The following is a 13,254-nucleotide window of genomic DNA, read 5'->3' on the forward strand; positions in this document are numbered from 1 at the left end:
GAACATTTTATTAATTACACATTGTCGTCACATGGAGAGTCACAAAACCAATTGTGCACGTCTGTATTCAGAGATTTGTAGACAGAAGACAACGTAAACATAGAAATGTTAAAAGCTGCTCAAGTGGAACCTGCAAAGAAGATAACAAGAAGGATTCTGTTCTCTGTATGATTTGTGAACAATGCTAAGTAAATATTCATCATTAATATATAATAACTGTTGCTTTTGGCAGTTCACTTTTCATTTAATTTGATAATGTGTCCAGTAAATGAAGTGGTACAGGCTACAGTGTTTTACCAACACAATTGCATATTTTCAATCATTGTTAAATGAAGGCAGCTCAAGGCAAAGCTCTAACCCCCACTAGTTTTGTGTGTGATAAAAAGAGAAGGCGCTATCAATCTTTATTGTCTGTCTCGCTTACTGTAATTGCATTCAATAGTCCACTGATTCTGTTGTCTGTGCTAATGTCAGGGATAGAGGAGGCCAGATGCTCAGACTTCATCATACGCATCCAGTGGCCACTTTGATGCGTTGGCAGCGAGTCACTGGGTTTGATGATAAATTGTTAACACTATAGATTATGAACAGCTGAACACTGCAAGTATACACGGAGGAAACTTCTTACCTTGTTTTAAATCTGGCATCATGATGCTAGCTAAAGGGCATGTCATGTATTATTCAGATGCATCTTGGACTGGAAATGTGCCAATGACTCATTGTGTCCCCATGAATAGTAAAAGCAGCAGCAGCAACAACAACAACAACAACAAAAAATCCACAGTGATTTGAACATGACATTAATGTTCCCAGGATTATGGAAAGCATTTTGAAATCCCATTTAATAGTTTTGATCATCTAATCAACAAGAAGAAAGCATCTGAGTTGTATTCAGGTTCAACACATATTCAATCATATTCTCCTTGGCTACTTCTGTTATTTTAGCCCAGAATGAAGATGTTTTCTACAAACAAACCTGGTTTTCATTAGTTAAAACCCACCGTTTGTTTTTTTTTTTTCTTGTAAAGAGACATAAATTGGAGCTGGGGTGAAAGCAGCATGCTGCAATTTTTGTTAAAATTTTGTTTCATGTACTTTCCATTGCTCTCAAGAGATGTGATGCAGGCTACTTGCAAAGACTATAACGTGTCTTATTTTTACGAGTCCATGTGACAGTTGTGAAAGTTCGGGATTGCGATTCTTCAGTTATTGGGCATCTATTAAAGATGCTTTAAGAGACTGAGATATCCATACCCTGGATAACAACCCACTCTAAAGATGCCGAGCGGCTGCCCTATTTTTAATGGAAAATTCTGCATGCAACCAAAGACTAGCCTTTCTCCATGAAAGGATTACTCCCGAAGCCTTTGATCATTGAATACTTAGGTTTGCCTGAAAACAGCATGTGTAATAAGTACTTGTTCATATAGAGTCAGTAAGACTCAGTATACATGGTATAGATAATATAGATCTTATAATAGATAATATAGACAATAGAGACTCTAGAATGTAGACTGAGACCCATATGACTCTCTATTATAGATTGAGACCAAAAAATGTCTTTTGCCTAACTGGTATGTTTTCCTTTTTAGTTAATGAAAAGTTTATAACTCATTGTGTGTAACTTTTTCCTGTTCTGGCAATTAAACCCAAAACTCAGTCTTGTTACTTCTATAGTAGAGATTTTACTGTGTTCTTTCTTTGCATCTCTCCTTAAAACTTTTCTTGTTACTTTGTGTTGTTTTTCATGTGCATCTCTTATTGGCAGGACTAGTTCGTAAGGTGATGGATATCTGAAAAAGGGAGCAAAGGAACAGGTTTTAGTGGCAGAGTCCTAAAATAATGTAACCGTAGCATTGGAGTAAAGACTGGTCATGTGACCCGAAAGGATTCTTGCTGATGGGTAAAATCATGTGTATCTCTCTTAGAGTCATGTCCTCATTTTTAAAATGTAGGTATAATAAAATCATCTAATCTATAAGATTTTGGTAAGTATTCTATTCATTTATATGAAATAAGCATGTAATAAATGCTAGCTATGGTGGCAATGACCTCTTCATAAGAGCTCTGGGATGAAAAGACAGCATAAATATAAGACCAGAGGCTGGGGAGATTGGATTCCTAGCACTCATTGAGTGGCTCATAACCATCAGTAACTCTTGTTTTAAGGGATTCAATGCTCTCTTCTGGCTTATGCAGGCACTGTACACTTGTGGTGCACATACCAAAAAAAAAACAGTAAACACATATATACAAGGAAGAGGAGGAGGAGGAAGTGTGACTTACATGTCTTGGCTTACTTTACATGGTGCCTGAAATTACAATTAGCCCTTATCTCCTTCTGATTTGATTCTATAACCAGGTCCTACTTTCTGCAAGTGATACACAAAATAGGTTTACTCATTTAATTAATCAGGGTGAACTCTTCATTTTGTAAAAATTCATCGTTTTAGCTTATATTTGAGGAATCAGGCTTTTCTTTGTGGGATAATCATTAAAAGCTAGATTTACACAAGAATTGTAGGTACTCCTTCTTGGCCTAAAGGAGGATGTGGCTCTTCATTCCACATAAGAAGGAATTCAGCCCATTTGGGCATCTCTTCCTCTAGTTTAGACATTATTTTCATCTGTGTTTTGTTCTGCTCCTGGTTTTCTTCATCTCAGTGGCTTTACCTTTTCAGTCACCTCTGCTCACTATCAGTCCTCAATCACTTTCTATGCTAGAGTGCTACAGTACCCATGTCCTGACTTCAGTTCCTTCCTTGCCTTTAGTATACACTCAACCCAATGACTCCATTAAGTCTGGGGCCCGTAAATGCCGTTTACAGACTGGTCGCTCCCATACTTCTGTCTTCGGTGTGAACTCTTGTTGCTTGAATTTCTAAAGATCTTATAAATAAAAAACCTGGAACCAGATATTGGGGTAAATGCTGAAAGATCAGAGAGACAAAGGAACAAGTCTTACCTCACCAATGCCACGAATCCTCTGACTGAAATCCTCTGAATCCTCACCCAAAAGGCTCCAGCCAAAAAATCCTTTAGTTCCTGTCTCCTCATGCCTTATATAAATTTCTCCACCCTGCCATATTATTTCCTTCTTAGTGCTGGGATTAAAGGCATGTGTGCTTCCCAAGCAAAGGCATGAGATCTCAAGTGCTAGGATTAAAGGCATGTGCCACCACTGCCTGGCCCTGTTTCTTCCCTAAACTGAATCAAGTTCAGGGTGACTTTGAACTCACAGAGATCCAGATGGATCTCTGCCTCCTGAGTGCCAGGATTAAAGGTGTGTGCCACCACTGCCTGGCCTCTATGTTTAATCTAGTGGCTTTTTTGTTCTCTGATCTTCAGGCAGATTTTACTAGGGTGCACTATATATCACCACAGTCTCTCTCTCAGGACTTCATATGTCAATGTTGATTTGCTGTCCTACCATAAATGCACAGGAAGTATCTACACTTGTTATGCCCTACCTCGAGGCCTTCACATCCCCTTTCACCCATATTTCAGGGATGTTCCCTACACATGTTCCCATAGCCTTCAGCATCTTTGTGTTTTGTGTTCTGCAAAGATGATCATTGTCTGAATACTTTGCTTTTGTGATTAATATACAAGTTTCAGAGGAACACACGCATTCTCGTGTTTTTCACACCTGTTCATAGAGTTGTGCATATTGCCTGATACTGCAGCCAGGAGTCACACCTCCTAGTTTTGAACACTCACACTGACACTACCTGGCTGTGTCATTTCACACCAGTTACTTTGTTCTGTGATAACAGAACTATTGTAGTGTCTGCTTATTCTGTTGTGAAGAAAGCACGTAAAACGTGTATGATTAGCACGACTCTCCTAAGTTAAAACTGCCCTGTGCTGTACATATTCTGTGAAAAGATACACAATTCTCATATCCTGTTGATAATTTTGAATTTTTACAATAAGATCTTATAACATTTTTCTTTTTCTCTAAGAAAAACAATTACAGTATTCATAATGTTCAAACAAATCATGTTGTCATTGAAATGTCTAACATTACTTTGTCATTTTTGCCACATTAGCTCAGGCAACAAAAATGGTGAAATCTTGTTGGCCTTTTACCTGTATATAATTTTGGAGGTTGATGATTATTTCCCTCTAATTTAACTATAGCACCTTTAGGGAAGTGTCAAAGATACAGCTGAGCAAAATGAACAAGAATTAGTTGTAATCCCTAATATTTTATTTGGGATTCCAGACTGATTTTTTATATTATGATCTGTATTTGGTTGGCACCATCTTCCTGTGCTTTCCTGAAAAAGGGGCTTGTGGAAACTGGTGGATCTGAGAAACCATCTGGGATCATCAATATTATTATTGTAATTGAATTGCTATATTGAAATTGATTTTTTTCAAAGTTTGCTGAGTAAGTTTGAAACACAATTGATTTTTAAAATGGAATCCTAGCATCTTGGTAAACAAAGTTTTTGTACAAGTTTTAGAATTTTCTGCATATATATATATATATATATATATATATATATATATATATATATATAGTGATGTTGCCTGATAAAGATCATTTTACATATCTCTTTCCAACTGGATGGCTTTTACTCTTTCTCATCTTATTGCATTGTAGAGGATGTCTGGTAAAGTGAGGGGATAGTAGTGGAACCCCTGACCTTGTTCCAGTCTGGCAAGGAACATTTTCAGTACATATGTTAAATCCCATGCTAGCTGTGAGTTGTGGTTGATAAGATACCAGGTTGAGATAGTCGCCTTCTATTTCTAGTGTTTTGATTCTGTTGTGTTTTAAATTAATGGTTCAATGTTACATTTTATCAACTCTTTACCCTTTTACTCTACTGCTTTTCTGTTTTATTATGCTCACTTAATGCATTTTGCTGATTAGTTTTCAAATATAAAAAGGAAATTAGTATTTTAATTATAATTAGCATAAAAATTTTTGAACATAATGTATTCTCTTTTTATATGTTGTTTGTGTTCAGCTTACTAATTTTTTAAATAGAGTTTCTGTCTATACTCATAAGTAATTACTAGCCTGTAGTTTTCTATTGTTTTTGCTTCATTATTTTTTCTGGTATTTGAAGCTCTGTTATTAGGTATATATATATATTTACATTTGCCACATCTTTCTGATAAATTGAGTCTTTTGCTATTATTTTCATTTGCCTTATTAGGTCAGTTCTTTATCTTTCTTTGAAAAGAGTTATTAGTATGTATTAATTCTATAAATATCTTAGTTACTTTTCTATTCTTGTGGTAAAACACTATGACCAAGGCATCCTAAAGAATAAAATTTATTTTGGGTCTTACAGTTTCAGAGGGTTAGAGTTCATGACTATCATGGGGGTTAACTTAGCGGCAAGCAGACCGGCAAAACATTGGAGCAGTAGCTGAGCACTCACATCTGATCCGCAAACACAAGACACAGAGAGAAGAGCTAAATGGGAATAGCATGGGCTTTTGAAACCTCAAATCTTGCCTTCAGTGACATACCTCCTCCAGCAGGGTCATGCCTCTTAACTTTTTCCCAACAGTCCTGCCACCTAGGCACCAAGTATTCAAATATATGAGCCTATGGAGTCATTCTCATTCAAAACACTATGATAAAATAATGAGTTTTATTTTGATATTTCCATATATGCACATAGTATACTTTGATTACAATGTTCTCCTGTATTAACTTTTAATAATTATTTACATTTTGGAACTAAAAAGACTAATAGTTACATTAATATCAATATTAATACACAACTTTATTTCTTAATGGTATGTTGGTTTCTAAAGTGACATATAAACTTGATTTGCCAATCAATAAAGTCAAGAAAATTATACTATCCACCTAAAATGTTAAAATTATCATTTTTATGGAATTTTTAAAAGCTTTTAACTTTTTTCATAATGTGAAAAACATATTTGGGTTGTATTGGCTATTGCAATCCTCTGGAATTTTCAAAGTGTAGCGCTTTCAGTTACTTTTCCTTCATTTGTTTTTATGTAGGTGTGCTTTTCTATGTTTGTAGGTGCGTTTAGAGGTCAGAGGACAATTTATAGGAGTAGGTTCTCCAGTAGAACCTCGTGGTTTCTAGAGATCAAATTTGGGATGTCTGGCTTAGTGGAGAGCTCCTTTATCCACTTAGCAGTCTTGCTGGCCCAAGGTCAGTCCTTTTATTTCTGCTAATGTTCATTCAGTTGTGTTGAATTCTTAGTTTCTCTCTTTTTTTTTTTTTTTTTTTACCTTTTTAGAGCTTTATTGGGAGAGAGGGAGAAGGAGAGGGAGAGAGAGAGGGAGAGGGAGAGGGAGAGGGAAAAGGAGAGGGAGAGGGAGAGACAGAGACAGAGACAGAGACAGAGAAACAGAGAAACAGAGAAACAGAGAGACCGCACGGAGGGAAGAGAGCGGAAGGAGAGAGTGTGGAAAAGAGAGGAATTCTTAGTTTCTTATGCATTTTTTTACTTATAAATTACGATCTCTCATACTTAGAATGCCTCTGAGGACACCTGTCCTGCCTGGATTAAACATGCACATCTACAAAGTACTTCTGCATTTTTTTTTTTTTTTTTTAGTGGATATTTCCAGGATGTCCTAATCTATGGATAGGCTTACTAACTTCATGGTTTGTGAATTCCTAACCACTGGACCAAGTTCAAGGATCATTCACTCATTCCCCAGAATTTTTCCTTACTGTAAATCCCTAGAGGATTGAGAGAGAATTTTGTATTATTGCCTAGTATTGGTTATTAGACTTTTTAATCTACTAGTGATTAATCCTATGAAGACCCTCTCTTCCTGTTGGTTGTCTATGTTCTAGACTTTCTTCTGAAGCTAAATGCTTTTCCTTCTATTTCAGTAAATGCTGAAAGCTAAGCTCCTGGACCTTGGAAAGAGAACTCTAAGGGTAACTGGACACAAAGTTTCCCAAGATGGGGCATGCGCTGCTCACTCTGGTTCCCAAGGTCTTCAGTTCTGGCTCTGGGAATTACACTCCCCTGCTTATAGTTTGTGTAGCTTGTTTTTTAGCTGAGTGAGCTGTCAAGTCATACTTTCTGCAGTAATTATGAAGCTGGAAGACTCATTGCACTGTTTTTTGTACAATTACTTTTCTTCACTTTAATGCTTGAGCTTAGAGTTTTCATCCATAAATATTAAATGCAAGGACTAGGGATGTAGCAGAGTGGTGGAGCATTTACTGAGCGTGCAAAAAGCCCTGGATCTAATCTTCAGCACTGTACAAATAACAACAGAAATCTAAAGTAAATGAAGGAAAAAAACAGTGAGAACCATAGTTATTCAAATCTTGATGCTTGAGGTTTTTGACACATAAGGTAATAGTGGTAGTTCATAAGCTACGTTAGAAATTTAATATTTCTGAACTGAATTATTTCATAATAATATTTGTATTTCTTTTTGAATGAAATCATATTATCTATCTCAGTGCATTCATAGTGCTTATGTGATATTGAAAGGAAACTGTAGGTAACATCTGAGACCAAGATACTCTTTCTAACCAGCGCTGATGACAGAATTTCACACAGAGTATTTTTAGTGTTTGGATTCAACACAATTCCTTCCTCAAAATTTTCTTAGTGCTTACATTTTTGTAATTCTGCCTAGTAATTTGTAAATGTTTTATTACATTATTAACCTATTTGTACTATATCCTGCATTTATGCTAAAAACATATACTTCATAAAATATAAACAAACATAGTAGCATCAGGAATAATGAATAAAACTAGGCACTGCTACTGAAGCATTTTCTTGGGAGGTTGTTTTGCTACTTTGCTGTTCATTTCTTTCAGTTTCTTTCATAATCCTAAAGACATAAGTTCTTTTGTTTATTTGTTTGTTTGTTTCATTTGGAAAGGGACTTAAAGACTATTTTTTTTGAACTTCAAATATTCTCTATGCCATTCCTTCCCAGTATTCCTCAAGTATGGAATTTGATGATGAGCAGCAGCTCTGGGACCCAGTGATATGAGTTCATTTGCCTTTTGGAGATCACTTGAATCAGGGAACATTCTCCATCTCTGGTAGTTTTATTTTTTCTTGCTTTCTGAGAGTGTTCATGCTTTTGAATCTAAGGTATTTGTGTCAAACAGTACAAGAGATTGAGGCTCAAAGCCCAGAGCTTCACTGGTTTTTATACACCTACAAATCCATCAGTTTCAATAACTTTATTAGGCTCTGCCTTGGTGTGTGTATATTTATGTGCATATTTGTGTGTGTACATATGTGCATGCACACACACACACACACACACACACACACACACACACTATAAAAGGAAAAGGAATGAGGGACAGAAGGTCATCATCCTACAGGCCTTGACTCATTTATTCACATTGATACTCATTCCATTCGCTTGGGGTAGAGGTTCATGTCATTCAAACATCTTTTATCCATTTAATAAAAATCTGTGTCAAGTTCTGTGCTCTATTTATCAAATGTTTTCTTTTAACCCAAATTTTGTTTCCTCTTGAGGAAGTTCAAGTGAATAGACTTTTCTGTCAGACTTGATAAATGTCTTCAAAAGACATTAAATACCTATCTATGATACTGACCAACAGTACCAATGAACATAAATAGCTTGCTAATTTGAATGACTTACAGATGTGTAGTGTTTCAATTATGAAGTGTTTGGAATGGGAAGTGTCATTCAGCATGAGGATGACCCCACACAGCTATGATGATTGCAGAGGTCTCTGACAGGACAAAGTCATCTGCTTACAGTTTTGTGAATGAAATGATTACAACACTGAATTTGCTTATATTCCAGTCTAATAAACAGAAGCTCAACAGCTAAGAACGCATTGACATATACATGTTCTTTATCACCATGACATGTGTGTATGAAAACTATCTGTAGTACATTCACCTATCAAGTGAAGGCCTCAGAGTGTTTCTCACATTAAATGAGCACCTTTGGTAATCAGACAGAGCTCCCCATACCCCTGCACTTGCAGTTTTAAAAGAGTGTAAGGTACCGATCTGCATCTAAAATGAAAATATTTCCCTCTGCAAATTCTTCCTCATACAGAAATTACAAAAACAAACTTGTTATTGAATGTCTAAATTTGACTGCTTTCTGAGCTGCTATGGATACATCTTGAAATCTTGCCTCTGTGGTGGTTATTCTTATCCAAGGTTGTGGCCAATGACTAGCGCCTGTCTCTTTGTCTAAAATAGACCTGTGCTTTGGCCTCATCTCTTAATAATATTTTTTTCATCTCTAGCCCTGGGGACTGGACCCAGGGTCTTGCTCTTTCTAGGCAATCACTCCACCACTGTATGAAATATGCAACCCAGATAATACTTCAATGTGTTTGTGCAGTGGCACTTTTCATCCATCCCTTCCATCACTGTTGAATGGTGTTGACAAAAATATCTTTAGATTCCTGTTTAAAATAGAATGTGTTTACCAGCTACCAGCAATGATAGCAGAGACGACTCTGAGCTTTTTGGATGACTCAGTGTCTATGGGGATAATCATGTGTCTATTTTATAATTGCTCCTCGACAGGTTTTTCAGAGGTTTGTTTATTTTCAATTCTGGAGCCATATTCTCTCCAACAATGTAGGTAGGGAGGGAGGGAGGGAGGAAGAGAGGGAGAAGGGAGAAGGGAGGGCTGTTGCCATGCTAGTGACAATAAAGTTTTCATAATAAAATTGGTGAGCTGTTAAGATGTGTATTGATAAGAAATGATAGTTGACAAGAAAATGATAGATATAAAGACAGAAATATTGGACAGTCTTTTGACAGTTGCAAAACTTACAGAAATATGTCTGGCTACATGCTCCCTGTGTGCCCGTCGTGGTAGCTTTGGTTACTGGAACACCGAGACTTTCTGCAGCACTTGGAATGTGGCTCAGTAAGCTACCCAGCGTCTTTCACCGAGTCCTGAATAAATGCTCTGTGTTCACATGTGCATCCCTCTGTATATTTTTGATTGAAAATAATCCTATCATAAAACACTTGTCTGCTCTACTAAATCAATTTGACTGTGTTTATAGCCATGGGAATTATTTAATGTTGTTTGATATTTTCTTGTTTTGTTTATACTGAAAAATCATTAACTAAGAAGCAGAGAACAAAAAATGGTTTGTTAAATTCATATTACCTACTGTTCTTTCTTTTCTCCTGTATTTTCTTCAAATTAATCAATTAAAATGCACAGATGTTCAATTAAAACTATAAAAATTTTCCATGGCTACAGCTGTTTTGAAGCTGCATTGTTGAAAATTTAACATATCTCATAATGATTCCCTCTCAGAAGAAATTAAATTAATGACTCTTTGCTAGATTATTTTCCATTTGATAAATTAAACAAAATTAGAAAAAAACCCTGAGACTGACTCTGCCTGCTACATTTATTAATTAGCATGATAGACTAGCACATACTAACATGAACAGGCAACAGTGGAAATCGTTTCTTATTTTTCAAGTGCTATACCTTCAGGACTGCAGTTTATCTTATCAGCAAATGGTTACATGTTATAAATTATTAAAATTTCACCTGTAAATAGCAGACAAGTGACAAATTTTGTCATCTCACATAATAGAGATGGCAGCGATGTGATTAGGCAGGGCTGGGAGGACATTTTTCTTCACATTTTTGCCCACCTCTTGCATGGTAGTCAGTGACCCTTAAATAATCAGCAGGGAGGCAGGATAGTTATTCTCAGTCATGTTCATGTGTCTCCAGCAGAATTTAGATTTTAAGTTTTCATTTCTCATCCCCACATTGTTGTTTAGTTTTGGAATATTTTCCAATTTTCATTTTTCTTATGCCCAAACTGAAGGTGCTCATTTGATTCCCTCTTTATCCTAGGACTGAGGTGTGCATAGCAACTCTAAAATGGGCAGGCATCCTAGCAACGTACACAGGAATGTGTGGCCTTGAGTTTGCAGTCTTCAGGAAGACTGGGCACTCTGGTGCCTTCTCTGTGCTGCAATTTTGAACCAAAATTCTTTCTGCTGTGGTAACCTCCTTTGCCTTTAGGCTTTGAATGGATTGGATGAGGCTCACATAGGGTAAACTGTAACAGGAATCTTGAAAGTTCTTATTAATAAAATCAAACTCGGGGCCAGTTATTGGGGTGAAATGCTGGATGGTCAGAGAGACAGAACAAGCCACAGCTAACCTCACCTGGCCAACTTCTCAGCTGGTCTTGTTTCCTCAGACTGGAAGCCTCTGTGTCCTCATATCTGAATGGCTCTCAGCTGAACTGTGCTGCTAGAAGCCTGAAAGCTTAACCAGCCAAATGCTTCTAGTTTCTGGTCCTCACGCCTTATATACCTTTCTACCTTCTACCACCACTCCCTGGGATTAAAGGCTTGCTTTCTGGGATCAAAGGCATGTGTCACCATGCTTGGCTGTTTCCAATGTGGCCTTGAACTCACAGAGATCCAGAGGGATTTCTGTCTCTGGAATGCTAGGATTAAAGGCGTGAGTGCCACCATTTTCTAGCCTCTGTATCTAGTGGCTGTCTGTTCTCTGACCCTAGATAAATTTATTAGGGTGCACAGTGTTTTGGGGAACACAATACCACCACAGTAAACCTGCTTTGAAGTCTAAAAATAGTAATGTTAATCACAGCTCAACTTTCACAGTAATGATTGTATTGATGTGTAGCCAAACAATTGGGAAGCACAGCCCAGCTAAGCTGACATGTGAAGTGGCCAGGACATTCATTGGAAAGCAGAAAGAAGGTAGAAGTAAGGGTTAGACATTTACCTGGGCAAGAGCCACTACTGAGGCTTAAAGTATATCCCTGGAGTCTTTCTCTTACACCTTTTCTCTTTTCTCAATAAACTGTTTATTCTATTTCATAATTCTTTATTCATATATGTGTGCCCACCTTCTCACTTCATTAATATTATTTCCTTTGCAAGTCATATTTAATAGAGTCAATATTTGAATCTTTGGGGTTTCATTTTTTTGTTTCTTAAGGACATTGTATCTCTGCACAATAGTCTTTTAATATATTACTGCACGCAAATTTGCTAGTTAAAATATGCACATCCCCAAACCATTTGCACAGGTTGTTAAACTTCCTTCTAGAAATGCACCAGTTTCCATTCCCAAAGGTAGTGTCATGGAGGCCTCTCCTCTTCCTCCTCCATAGACTTCAGTGTAAGAATGAAAAATCATTCCAATTGAAAAGATAAAAATGGCATCTTATCATTTTAATTTGAATTTCTTTTATTTCTAGGATGGTTTTAGGTTTCTTGAGGCTGCTGATGTTTGGGTTATATTTCTATTCTAAAAAACTGTATTCAAATGTGCGTACATGTATGTGTATGTATGACTATACATGTAGAGTTTGCTCTCTCGCAAATACCTCCCCAGTTTTGTTATTGACTTTTAATTTTATTTTGTTAACATTGGAATTATTATTATTATTATTTTTTTTTTCGAGACAGGGTTTCCCTGTATAACAGTCCTGGCTGTCCTGGAACTTTCTCTGTGGATCAAGCTGGCCTCAAACTGACTGAGATCCACCTGCCTCTGCCTCCCGAGTGCTGGGATTAAAGGTGTGCATCACCACTGCCCAGCTGAAGTTTTTATTTTTAATTTTGAGTAAGCCAGTCCATCCATCAGCCCCATCTATTATGCAGCTGGGTAACAAGTTGCAGACATTCCCACTCCAGGATCAATCTCCTACTAATGTCCTTACAGTTTCGCCTTCCATCCTGCCCCCTCGCTTTCTTAAATACTTTTCTCATTGCTCTAAGCACATATCTGGCAAGAATAACTCAAGGGGGATGAGGTTTGTTTTGGTTCACAGTTGGATGGATACAGTCACTATGGGGCTGTGGTGTCATGGTAGGATCCACAGCCAGAAAGCAGAAATAAATGTATGTTGTTGGTGCTCAACTTGCTCTTGTTTTTCAGTTTTTAAGATCAGTTTGGGACCCTACATATGGGATGCTGGTGGCTACAGTTTCCTTCTCTCAGTTACACCTCACTGGAAACATCCCCACAGACATGTCCAGAGGTGTGCTGCTTCGTTTCTGAATGATTTCTTAATCCAATCTAAAGATGACAAAATTAACCATCATGTTTTCTTTATTCTCTGATATTAAATACTATGTGTGGTGTGAGGTTGAGCTTATTGAAATGCAATTGCCTATCAACTTTTATATCTGAAGTTTATGCCATTCAAAAGGCTAAAAATACTAGAAAGGAACAAATTACGTATATCATAGATCCAAGAAAAATCATGGTGGTTATACCACCTCATTATTCTGTCA

This window comes from Peromyscus eremicus, chromosome 10, assembly GCF_949786415.1.
Source record: "Peromyscus eremicus chromosome 10, PerEre_H2_v1, whole genome shotgun sequence".
NCBI classification, from domain to species: Eukaryota; Metazoa; Chordata; class Mammalia; order Rodentia; family Cricetidae; genus Peromyscus; species Peromyscus eremicus.